This window comes from Odocoileus virginianus, chromosome 6 (assembly GCF_023699985.2).
Source record: "Odocoileus virginianus isolate 20LAN1187 ecotype Illinois chromosome 6, Ovbor_1.2, whole genome shotgun sequence".
Lineage (NCBI taxonomy): Eukaryota > Metazoa > Chordata > Mammalia > Artiodactyla > Cervidae > Odocoileus > Odocoileus virginianus.
Genome location: NC_069679.1, coordinates 15,076,559 through 15,089,839, shown reverse-complemented (window position 1 = coordinate 15,089,839; position 13,281 = coordinate 15,076,559). Strand labels below are relative to the sequence as shown.

Below are 13,281 nucleotides of genomic sequence, written 5' to 3'. Positions count from 1 at the left end.
TTTTTTCTTTTTTTTTCTTTTTCTTGTTTTTCTCTCCTATTTCCTTTTAAAGTCCTCTAATACTCCTCTATTATTCCTTAATGTTCATTTTCATTTCACTATAACCTTGCCATAAAAAAAAAAGAGAGAGAAACCCTATTTTTAAACCGAACTTCATATACATTTCTAAATTTTTTTTGTTTTTGTTTTTAAATATTGTATTTCAAAGAGTCTAACCTCTACACTAGATTTTTAATCTTTGTTTTTCAGTATGTGATATAAATTTTGCACATTTAAGAATCCAATATTCAGTTCCCATTTCTATTCAGGAATGTGGCAATTACTCTCCCACTTTTGACTCTCTGTTTTCTACCTCAGAACACCTCTATTTCCTCCTTTCCCCTTCTCTTCCCAATCCAACTCTGTGAATCTTTGTGGGTGTCTGGGCTACGGAGAACACTTTGGGAACAGATGACTGCGTGGATCTGTCTCTCTCCTCTTGAGTCCCCTTTTTCTCCTCCTGCTCACCTCTATCTCCTTCCTCCCTCTCCTATTCTTCATGTAAGTCTGTGAACCTCTCTGGTTGTCTCTCACGGTGGAGAATCTTTTCACCATTAACCTAGAAGTTTTATTATCAGTGCTGTATAGTTGGAGAAGTCTTGAGACTATTTGAAGAATAAAACTGAAATCCAGAGGCAGGAGACTTAAGCCCAAATCCTGAGAAAACCAGAAAACTCCTGACTACACGGAACATTAAGGAATAAGAGACCATCCAAAAGCCTCCATACCTACACCAAAACCAACCACCACCCAAGAGCCAATAAGCTCCAGTACAAGACATACCACGAAAATTCTTTAGCAACACAGGAACATAGACCTGAGTGTCAACATACAGGCTGTCCAAAGTCACACCTAACACATAGACCCATCGCAAAACTCATTACTGGACACTCCATTGCACTCCAGAGAGAAGAAATCCAATTCCACACACCAGAACGCTGACACAAGCTTCCCTAACCAGGAAACCTTGACAAACCAATCGTCCAACCCCACCCACTGGGTGAAACCTCCACAATAAAAAGGAACCACAGACCATAAGAATACAGAAAGCCCACTCCAGACACAGCAATCTAAACAAGATGAAAAGGCAGAGAAATACCCAACAGCTAAAGGAACATGAAAAATGCCCACCAAGTCAAACAAAAGAGGAGGAAATAGGGAATCTACCTGAAAAAGAATTTAGAATAATGATAATAAAAATGATCCAAAATCTTGAAAACAAAATGGAGTTACAAATAAATAGCCTGGAGACAAAGATTGAGAAGATGCAAGAAATGTTTAACAAGGACCTAGAAGAAATAAAAAAAAGTCAATTAAAAATTAATAATGAAATAAATGAGATGAAAAACACTCTGGAGGGAACCATGAGTAGAATAACAGAGACAGAAGATAGGATAAGTGAGTTAGAGGATAAAATGGTGGAAATAAATGAAGCAGAGAGGAAAAAAGAAAAAAGAATCAAAAGAAATGAGGACAATCTCAGGGACCTCTGGGACAATGTGAAACGCCCCAACATTCGAATCATAGGAGTCCCAGAAGAAGAAGACAAAAAGAAAGGCCATGAGAAGTTACTCGAGGAGATAATAGCTGAAAACTTCCCTAAAATGGGGAAGGAAATAGCCACCCAAGTCCAAGAAACCCAGAGAGTCCCAAACAGGATAAACCCAAGGCGAAACACCCCAAGACACATATTAATCAAATTAACAAAGATCAAACACAACAAATATTAAAAGCAGCAAGGGAGAAACAACAAATAACACACAAAGGGATTCCCATAAGGATAACAGCTGATCTATCAATAGAAACCCTTCAGGCCAGAAGGGAATGGCAGGACATACTTAAAGTAATGAAAGAGAATAACCTACAACCTAGATTACTGTACCCAGCAAGGATCTCATTCAGATATGAAGGAGAACTCAAAAGCTTTACAAACAAGCAAAAGCTGAGAGAATTCAGCACCACCAAACCAGCTCTTGAACAAACACTAAAGGATCTTCTCTAGACAGGAAACACAGAAAGGTGGTATAAACGTGAACCCCAAACAACAAAATAAATGGCAATGGGACCATACCTATCAATAATTACCTTAAATGTAAATGGGCTGAATGCCCCAACCAAAAGACAAAGACTGGCTGAATGGATACAAAAGCAAGACCCCTATATATGCTGTCTACAAGAGACCCACCTCAAAACAAGGGACACATACAGACTAAAAGTGAAGGGCTGGAAAAAAATATTCCACGCAAACGGAGACCAAAAGAAAGCAGGAGTCACAATACTCATATCAGATAAAACAGACTTTCAAATAAAGGGTGTGAAAAGAGACAAAGAAGGACACTACATAATGATCAAAGGATCAATGCAAGAAGAAGATATAACAATTATAAATATATATGCACCCAACACAGGAGCACCACAATGTGTAAGGCAAATGCTAACGAGTATGAAAGAGGAAATTAATAGTAACACAATAATAGTAGGAGACTTTAATACCCCACTCACACCTATGGATAGATCAACTAAACAGAAAATGAACAAGGAAACACAAACTTTAAAGGACACAATGGACCAGCTAGACCTAATTGACATCTATAGGACGTTTCACCCCAAAACAATCAACTTCACCTTTTTCTCAAGTGCACACGGAACCTTCTCCAGAATAGATCACATCCTGGGCCATAAATCTAGTCTTGGTAAATTCAAAAAGATTGAAATCATTCCAGTCATCTTTTCTGACCACAGTGCAGTAAGATTAGATCTCAATTACAGGAAAAAAAATTACTAAAAATTCAAACATATGGAGGCTAAACAATACTCTTCTGAATAACCAACAAATCATAGAAGAAATCAAAAAAGAAATCAAAATATGCATAGAAATGAATGAAAATGAAAACACAACAACCCAAAACCTATGGGACACTGTAAAAGCAGTGCTAAGGGGAAGATTCATAGCACTACAGGCCTACCTCAAGAAACAAGAAGAAAGTCAAATAAATAACCTAACTCTACACTTAAAGCAACTAGAGGAGGAAGAAATGAAGAACCCCAGGGTTAGTAGAAGGAAAGAAATCTTAAAAATTAGGGCAGAAATAAATGCAAAAGAAACTAAAGAGACCATAGCAAAAATCAACAAAGCTAAAAGCTGATTTTTTGAAAAAATAAACAAAACTGACAAACCATTAGCAAGACTCATTAAGAAACAAAAGGAGAAGAACCAAATTAACAACATTAGAAATGAAAATGGAGAGATCACAACAGACAACACTGAAATACAAAGGATCATAAGAGACTACTACCAGCAGCTCTATGCCAATAAAATGGACAACTTGGAAGAAATGAACAAGTTCTTAGAGAAGTATAACTTTCCAAAACTGAACCAGGAAGAAATAGAAGATCTTAACAAACCCATCACAAGCAAGGAAATCGAAACTGTAATCAGAAATCTTCCAGCAAACAAAAGCCCAGGACCAGATGGCTTCACAGCTGAATTCTACCAAAAATTTAGAGAAGAGCTAACACCTATCTCACACAAACTCTTCCAGAAAATTGCAGAAGAAGGTAAACTTCCAAACTCATTCTATGAGGCCACCATCACCCTAATTCCAAAACCAGACAAAGATGCCACAAAAAAAGAAAACTACAGGCCAATATCACTGATGAACATAGATGCAAAAATCCTTAACAAAATTCTAGCAAACAGAATCCAACAACATATTAAAAAACTCATACACCATGACCAAGTGGGCTTTATCCCAGGAATGCAAGGATTCTTTAATATGTGCAAGTCAATCAATGTAATACACCACATTAACAAATTGAAAGATAAAAACCATATGATTATCTCAATAGATGCAGAAAAAGCCTTTGACAAAATTCAACATCCATTTATGATTAAAACTCTCCAGAAAGCAGGAATAGAAGGAACATACCTCAACATAATAAAAGCTATATATGACAAACCCACAGCAAGCATCACCCTCAATGGTGAAAAATTGAAAGCATTTCCCCTGAAATCAGGAACAAGACAAGGGTGCCCACTCTCACCACTACTATTCAACATAGTTTTGGAAGCGTTGGCCACAGCAATCAGGGCAGAAAAAGAAGTAAAAGGAATCCAGATAGGAAAAGAAGAAGTGAAACTCTCTCTGTTTGCAGATGACATGATCCTCTACATAGAAAACCCTAAAGACTCTACCAGAAAATTACTAGAGCTAATCAACGAATACAGTAAAGTTGCAGGATATAAAATTAACACACAGAAATCTCTTGCATTCCTATATACTAACAATGAGAAAACAGAAAGAGAAATTAAGGAAACAATACCATTCACCATTGCAACAAAAAGAATAAAATACTTAGGAGTATATCTACCTAAAGAAACAAAAGACCTATACATAGAAAACTATAAAACACTGATGAAAGAAATCAAAGAGGACACAAACAGATGGAGAAATATACCGTGTTCATGGATTGGAAGAATCAATATTGTCAAAATGGCTATACTACCCAAAGCAATCTATAGATTCAATGCAATCCCTATCAAACTACCAACGGTATTTTTCACAGAACTAGAACAAATAATTTCACAATTTGTATGGAAATACAAAAAAACCTCAAATAGCCAAAGCAATCTTGAGAAAGAAGAATGGAACTGGAGGAATCAACCTGCCTGACTTCAGACTATACTAGAAAGCCACAGTCATCAAGACAGTATGGTACTGGCACAAAGACAGAAATATAGATCAATGGAACAGAATAGAAAGCCCAGAGATAAATCCACGAACCTATGGTCACCTTATCTTCGACAAAGGAGGCAAGGATATACAATGGAAAAAAGACAACCTCTTTAACAAGTGGTGCTGGGAAAACTGGTCAACCACCTGTAAAAGAATGAAACTAGAACACTTTCTAACACCATACACAAAAATAAACTCAAAATGGATTAAAGATCTAAATGTAAGACCAGAAACTATAAAACTCCTAGAGGAGAACATAGGCAAAACACCCTCCGACATAAATCACAGCAAGATCCTCTATGACCTACATCCCAGAATTTTAGAAACAAAAGCAAAAATAAACAAATGGGACCTAATGAAACTTAAAAGCTTTTGCACAACAAAGGAAACTATAAGCAAGGTGAAAAGACAGCCCTCAGATTGGGAGAAAATAATAGCAAATGAAGCAACAGACAAAGGATTAATCTCAAAAATATACAAGCAACTCCTCCAGCTCAACTCCAGAAAAATAAATGACCCAGTCAAAAAATGGGCCAAAGAACTAAACAGACATTTCTCCAAGGAAGACATACAGATGGCAAAAAAACACATGAAAAGATGCTCAACATCACTCATTATCAGAGAAATACAAATCAAAACCACAATGAGGTACCATTACACGCCAGTCAGGATGGCTGCTATCCAAAAGTCTACAAGCAATAAATGCTGGAGAGGGTGTGGAGAAAAGGGAACCCTCTTACACTATTGGTGGGAATGCAAATTAGTACAGCCACTATGGAAAACAGTGTGGAGATTTCTTAAAAAGCTGGAAATAGAACTGCCATATGACCCAGCAATCCCACTTCTGGGCATACACACTGAGGAAACCAGATCTGAAAGAGACACGTGCACCCCAATGTTCATCGAAGCACTGTTTATAATAGCCAGGACATGGAAGCAACCCAGATGCCCATCAGCAGATGAATGGATGAGGAAGCTGTGGTACATATACACCATGGAATATTACTCAGCCATTACAAAGAATTCATTTGAATCAGTTCTAATGAGATGGATGAAACTGGAGCCCATTATACAGAGCGAAGTAAGCCAGAAAGATAAAGACCATTACAGTATACTAACACATATTTATGGAATTTAGAAAGATGATAACGATAACCCTATATGCAAAACAGAAAAAGAGACTCAGATGTATAGAACAGACTTGTGGACTCTGGGAGAAGGCGAGGGTGGGATGTTTCAAGAGAACAGCATCGAAACATGTATATTATCTAGGGTGAAGCAGATCACCAGCCCAGGTTGGGTGCATGAGACAAGTGCTCGGGCCTGGTGCACTGGGAAGACCCAGAGGGATCGGGTGGAGAGGGAGGTGGGAGAGGGGACCGGGATGGGGAATACATGTAAATCCATGGCTAATTCATTTCAATATATGACAAAAACCACTGCAATGATGTAAAGTAATTAGCCTCCATCTAATAAAAATAAATGGAAAAAAAATTTTTTTAAGACCCATAAAAATAAATAAATAAATAAATGACTATGAAAAAATAAATAAAAATAAATAAATAAAAAAGGCTAAAAAAAAAAAAAACAAAACAAAGCTAGTGGAGGTGATGGAATTCCAGTTGAGCTATTTCAAATCCTAAAAGATGATGCTGTGAAAGTGCTGTGCTCAATATGCCAGCAAATTTGGAAAATTCAGCAGTGCCCACAGGACTGGAAAAGGTCAGTTTTCATTCCAGTCCCAAAGAAAGGCAACGCCAGAGATCAAATTGCCAACATCTGCTGGATCATTGAGAAAGCAAGAGAATTCCAGAAAAACATCTACTTCTGCTTTATTGACTATGCCAAAGTCTTTGACTGTGTGGATCACAATAAACTATGGAAAATTCTGAAAGAGATGGGAATACCAGACCACCTGACCTGCCTCTTGATAAATCTGTATGCAGGTCAAGAAGCAACAGTTAGAACCAGACATGGAACAACAGACTGGTTCCAAATAGGAAAAGGAGGTCGTCAGGGCTGTGTATTGTCACCCTGCTCATTTAACTCATATGCATAGTACATCATGAGAAACGCTACACTGGATGGAGCCCAAGCTGGAATCAAGATTGCCAGGAGAAATATCAATAACCTCAGATATGCAGATGACACCACCCTGATGGCAGAAAGTGAAGAAGAAATATAGAGCCTCTTGATGAAAGTGAAAGAGGAGAGTGAAAAAGTTGGCTTAAAGTTCAACATTCAGAAAACTAAGATCATGGCATCCGGTCCCATCACTTCAGGCAAACAGATGGGGAAACAGTGGCAGACTTCATTTTTAGGGGTTCCAAAATCACTGCAGATAGTGACTGCAGCCATGAATTTTTTTTTTTATCACATCAATTTATTTTATTTTTTTAACCCTTAATGCTCCCTGACATTCTTTTTTTTTTTCATTTATTTTTATTAGTTGGAGGCTAATTACTTTACATCATTGCAGTGGTTTTTGTCATACATTGAAATGAATTAGCCATCGATTTACATGTATTCCCCATCCCAGTCCCCCCTCCCACCTCTCTCTCCACCCAATCCCTCTGGGTCTTCCCAGTGCACCAGACCCGAGCACTTGTCTCATGCACCCAACCTGGGCTGGTGATCTCTTTCACCCTAGATAATATACATGTTTCAATGCTGTTCTCTTGAAACATCCCACCCTCGCCTTCTCCCAGAGTCCACAAGTCTGTTCTATACATCTGAGTCTCTTTTTCTGTTTTGCATATAGGGTTATCATTACCATCTTTCTAAATTCCATATGTATGTGTTAGTATACTGTAATGGTCTTTATCTTTCTGGCTTACTTCGCTCTGTATAATGGGCTCCAGTTTCATCCATCTCATTAGAACTGATTCAAATGAATTCTTTTTAATGCAGCCATGAAATTAAAAGATGCTTACTCCTTGGAAGGAAAGCTATGACCAACCTAGACAGCATATTAAAAAGCAGAGACATTACTTTGCCAACAAAGGTCCATCTAGTCAAGGCTATGGTTTTTCCAGTAGTCATGTATGGATGTGAGAGTTGAACTATAAAGAAAGCTGAGTGCTGAAGAATTGATGCTTTTGAACTGTGGTGCTAAGGAAGACTCCTGAGAGTCCCTTGGACTGCAAGGAGCTCCAACCAGTCCATCCTAAAGGAGATCAGTCCTGAATATTCATTGGAAGGACTGATGCTGAAGCTGAAACTCCAATACTTTGGCCACCTGATATGAAGAACTGACTCATTGGAAAAGACCCTGATGCTGGGAAAGATTGAAGGCAGGAGGAGAAGGGAATGATAGAGGATGAGATGGTTGGATGGCATCACTGACTCAATGGACATGAGTTTGAGTAAACTCCAGGAATTGGTGATGGATAGGGAAGCCTGGCGTGCTGCAGTCCATGGGGTCACAAAGAGTCAGACATCACTGAGCGACCGAACTGAACTGAAGCAGACTGAGAGAGAACCCATGATGGAAGCCAAGTCTTTTTACAACTTAATCTTAGAAGTGAAATTCCATCACTTTTTTCCTATTCACTAGAAGCCAGTCGCTGGATCTAGCTCACACTCAGGGAGAAAGGATTACACAAGGTGATAAATAAGGAGGTAAGGATTACTAGCAGCCATCTTAGGGATTGCCTACCACACAACTCAAGTGTCCAACAGTGGTATAACAGGTAAATAAATTATGGTCTATTGAAATACAGTCAAATATTAAAGAAAACTAATTACAGCTACTTGCATCAAGAAATTACTCACAAACAAAATGTTGGGAAAAAAATAAGCACACACAAAAAATAATCATATGGTGTGATTCTATATATATATATAACATGGAAACATATATAACGTTATATAACATGGAAAAAGAGGCAAAACTAATCTGTGACAATAGCAATTGTATAAAAGTTGCCTTTGCAGAGGAAGGGCTTCCCTGATAGCTCATCTGGTAAAGAATCCACCTGCAGTGCAGGGGACCCTGGTTTGATTCCTGGGTCGGGAAGATCCCTGGAGAAGGGATAGGCTACCCACTCCAGTAATCTTGGGCTTCCCTTGTGGCTCAGCTGGTAAAGAATCTGCCTGCAATGCGGGAGACCTGGGTTTGGTCCCTGGGTTGGGAAGATCCCCTGGAGAAGGGAAAGACTACCTACTCCGGTATTATGACTGGGAGAATTCCATGGACTGTATAGTCCACAGGTCACAAAGAGTCGGACACAACTGAGCGACTTTCACTCACTCACTTGCAGAGGAAGGATGGCCTAATGACTAGAAGAGTTGCTTCTAGAATGTCGGTAGTTTTAGATCCTGACCTGGATCATGACTACATGGGTGGGAGGGTTTCACTTCATAAAACTGAAGAATCTGCTTATATATTTTTGGTGTCTGCACTCTTCTGTATGCTTACTATACTTCATTTAAAGGTTTTACTTTAAAAAATTAACCCCTCAAAATTCAGAATTGTATTTACTTGGTAACTTTTTATTTTGATATAATTTTAAGTTTGCAGGAAATTTGCAAGACTCATACAAAGCACTCCAACATTCACCAAGATCCACCAAGTGTTTACATTTTGCCCCATTTGCTTTATTATTCTTTCTTTTAAATATTTACTTTCCATTACATACATTTAGGGGGCTTCCTGGTGGTAAGACGTGGTACAATGCAGGAAATGCAGGAGACTCAGGTTTGATCTCTAGGTCAAAAAGATCCACTGGAGGCGGGCGTGGCAACCCACACCAGTGTTCTTGCTGGGAAAATTCTTATTTTATATATTTATTCATTAACTTGTATACATCAGTATGCATTCACAGATTCTTATTCTAGTTAGTGGATTATTGTGTTACTATCATTAATTCTGACATTCTAATTGCTCTCCATTTGGCTATTCAGAGATCTAAGCTAAATTCTTGACCTGATTTACTTATTACCAGCCAAGTGACCTTATATTCTGAAATTCCCTCATAATGTAATAAAAGTAGATTGTGAGTTTGGACTTCACAATGTGCCCAAGTACAACAAATTATAGGGGAAAGGCAGTACAAAATAAGAAAAGAAAGAGGGAAAATTAGAGAAAGGCTATGAACCATAAGTTGAGAAATCTCCCTAGTTTTTAATCTTTAAGTTTCAGTAATAAATGGTTAGCTCAAAGTAAATGACAGTAACAGGGATGGATTTTTAAGGCTCTGTTAAAATATGCCATTTTTAAAATCAGGAATAAACAGTAGTTAAAGTTCACAGAGAAATAACTTCAGGCTTCTGTTTTCTTTGTTGTAAAAGCTCTCTTTTCCATTTTCATTTGTTGGACACAACTGAATGACTAACACACAAGGCTTCATGATCTAACAATAGTAAGAACTAGAAGTTAACCTATAACTCAGCACAATACAAAAAGAAATTGTTTATAAGACCAGGTTGTTTTTTCTCAGTAGGATGTTTTTAAGTAATCGCTCTTTATTTATGGAGAGACAATTCTTCTCAGACAATGAGCTCTATTTTCTGCATCTTGAACAACAAACAAAATCTCTAAGAAACATTCTACCTTTCAAAATCTAGATTATGTTAAATAACTCCTACATTTATGGATAAAAGCCCGTCAAAGAAAGTGGGGCTTTTTTCTCACATTGAACATTGGGAGGTGGCAGCAAACACCTCCAGCACTCTAAAAACCCGACAAGTAAAATCAACACACACCATTAGGAAATGAAAAGCAAAAATCAGAAGAGAGAGTTTGACCATTGCCCCAGCAATGGAATTAATCTATCAGTGAGATTAGAAATTGAAGGACTGCAACAGAGAATTATAGAATTGGAAAGGTAAGCTCTGTTTAGGGAAAACACTACATAGGGAACATTAATCTCTTATAGGATTGGTTACTTTAACCAGCCTTGGACACAATCAAATACCTATACTCCCAAATGAGGAAGCTTTGACATCGCTGCACATCATCCTACAGAGCCTAATGAACCGCAACTGGCTTCTGGTAACACCCACAACCACTTCATGACCCCTTCAAACTGCAAAATGGAAATGGAAATTAGGCTCAATGACATTTAGTCATCCAAACTGTTTTGAAAAGTTTAGAGCAAAAAGATGAGAAGAAAATCATATGTTGTGCTATGAAAATCAAGAAAACAGAGTTTTAGAAAAAAGGGAGATCAACAGTGTCAAATACCACAGAGAAGCTAAAACAGGGAGGACTGGAAAAAAACACTTTTGCCTTGTGATTAAGAATCCAGGACTGCTATTCAATGAGCAATTTGAATCACAGGGACAGAAGCTGAAGGAACAGGAGTCAAGAGAGCAGAACTAGGAGCAATTATGCATTTAGAAAATGGAGTTTCATTCTTAAACGAGCAATAAAAGGATCAGAAAAGAGGGTAAGAGTTCCATCAAAGTCAAACAAAGGTTTTTGGGGTGTGTGTGTGTGTGTGTGTGTGTGTGTGTGTGTGTGTGTGTCTGTCTGTCTGTCTGTCTGTCTGTCTGTTCCAATACAGGGAAGAAAGATTATGTATACAAGCAGAGGAGAGAAGAGGAAATTAAAAGTTCTCAAGTTAGGACTTCCCTAGCGGTCCAGTGGTTAAGAATCCTCTCGCCAATACAGAGGGTATAGTTTCAATCCCGGGTCCAGGAAGATTCCACCTACCTTGGGGCAACTAAGTCCATACCACAACTACTGAAGCCTTAGTGCAGAGCTTCTGCTCCCAAACAAAGGAAGCCATCAGTGAGAAGCCCTCAAACCACAATGAAGAGAAAGCCCATAAGCAGCAACAAAGACCCAGCACAGCCAAAAAATAAATTAATAAACAATACAGAGAATTATTTTTAGTAAATAAACGAGATGAAAGGCAACTTTAAAATTTTTAAAAAGCAGGCACAAAAGGCTTTTTCACAAAGGGTGTGCCACCAGGAACATGTGTCATAAAAACCATCCCTAAATCTAAGCCAAAATGGGAAAGGAAAAGACTCATATCCACATTGCTGTCATTGGACAGGTAGATTCAGGCAAGTCTACCACTACTGGCCATCTGATCTACAAATGTGGTGTAATTGACAAAGAACCATCAAAAAGTTTGAGAGAGAGGCTGCTGAGATGGGAGAGGTCTCCTTCAAGTATGTCTGGGTCTTAGATAAACTGAAAGCTGAACGTGAGATATCACCATTAACATCTCCCCAAGGAAATTCGAAGCCAGCACGTACTATGTGACCAACATTGATGCCCCCAAACACAAAGACTTATCTATCAACAACATGATCGCAGACATATCTCAGTCTGACTGTGCTGTCCCAATTGTTGTTGCTGGTGTTGATGAATTTGAAGCAGTCATTTCCAAGAATGGGCAGACCTGTGAGCATGCCCTTCTGGCCTATATTCTGAATGTTAAACAACTAATCATTAGTGTTAACAAAATGGATTCTACTGAGCCACCCTAGAGCCAGAAGAGATACTACAAGGAAACCATTAAGGAAGCCAGCACCTACATTAAGAAAATTGGCTATAACCCTGACACAGTAGCATTTGTGCCAATTTCTGGGTGGAATGGTGACAACATGCTGGAGCCAAGTGCTAACACACCTTGGTTCAAGGACTGGAAATTCACCTGTAAAGATGGCAAAGACAATGGAACCATGCTGCTTGAAGCTCTGGACTGCCTCCTACCACCAATTTTTCCAACTGACCAGCCCTTGCATCTGCCCCTCTAAGACATCTGTAAAACTGGTGGCACTGGTACTGTCCCTATATGTCCAATGCAGACTGGTGTTCTCCAGTTAATGTTACAACTGAAGTAAAGTCTGTTGAAATGCATCATGAACCTCTGAGTGACTCCCTTCCTGGGGACAATGTGGATTTTGATGCCAAAATATTCACTGTGGCAATGCAGCTGGTGACAGCAAAAATAACCCACCAATGGAAGTAGCTGGCTTCACAGCTCAAGGTGATTATCTTGAACCAATCAGGCTAAATCAGTGCTGGATACAGACCTGTGCTGGAATGTCACACAGCTCACATCACTTGCAAATTTACTAAGCTGAAGATTGATGGTCATTCTGAGGAAAAGCTGGAAGTGGCCCCTAATTCTTGAAGCAGGTGATGCTGCCATCAGTGATATGGTTTCTGGTAAGCCCATGTGTGTTGAGAGCTTCTCTGATTATCCTCCTCTGGGTCATTTTTTACTGTTCATGACATGAGATAGATGGTTGTGAGTGTCATAAATACAGTGGACAAGAACACAGCTGGAGCTGGCAATGTCACCAAGTCTTCCCAGAAAGCTCCGAAGACTAAATGAATATTATCCCCAATACCTGCAACCCCAGTCTTAATCAGTGGTGGAAGAATAATCTCAGAACTGTTTGTCTCAATTGGCCATTTACATTCAATAATAAAATACAAGGTTCATGATAAAACTGCATCACAAACGAGGGTGGGATGTTTCAAGAGAACAGCATCGAAACATGTATATTATCTAGGGTGAAACAGATCACCAGCCCAGGT

At 38.7% G+C, this 13,281-nt stretch overlaps 1 pseudogene; it reads left to right on the top strand.

Annotated features, from left to right (window-relative positions):
• The first annotated feature begins 11,737 nt into the window (after positions 1–11,737).
• Positions 11,738–13,198, top strand: LOC110147690 (elongation factor 1-alpha 1 pseudogene; annotated as a pseudogene).
• Positions 13,199–13,281: the final 83 nt, after the last annotated feature.